Source organism: Sinocyclocheilus anshuiensis, unplaced genomic scaffold (assembly GCF_001515605.1).
Source record: "Sinocyclocheilus anshuiensis isolate Anshui unplaced genomic scaffold, SAMN03320099.WGS_v1.1 scaffold1422, whole genome shotgun sequence".
Taxonomy (NCBI): Eukaryota; Metazoa; Chordata; class Actinopteri; order Cypriniformes; family Cyprinidae; genus Sinocyclocheilus; species Sinocyclocheilus anshuiensis.
The window spans coordinates 340,162-340,647 of NW_015558633.1; positions in this window are offsets into that span (position 1 = coordinate 340,162).

Here is a 486-nt window from a genome sequence, read left to right on the forward strand (position 1 = left end):
TCAGGTGAGTGAGCTTAACTAGTCCTGCTAGTTATGGCCAGTGCATGAAACCATTGGTAAATCAACAGCCTGATGACTAGAACTGCTTTAAATAAATGAACTGAGCGAACGCTTCAACACAAGAGTGACGTGGGTTTGGTCAGTTTCTCTCATCGGTCAGTCGCAGTCTGATCACAGTTGACTAGTCTTTATTTACTCGGGCAAAATCCCCTGAAGAACAGACACATTGACTGATGGAGGTTTTCTCACTGGACTTTTTAGATGTGTTAGTGTTCAGACAAGAAATTTTCTTTCATTTCCAGTACACAATAAAGAATAATTAGTACTAATGCTTCATCAAATTCACCAATGATGCAGAATAAACAAACATGTTTAAAAGCGCTAATAACTTTGATATATTTATGAGGTTTTTTTCTCACATGTGAGCAGCATCAGTGTGTGAATACAGACCTTCACCTTTCAACCTGAGTGACTCTCTCTCTCTCT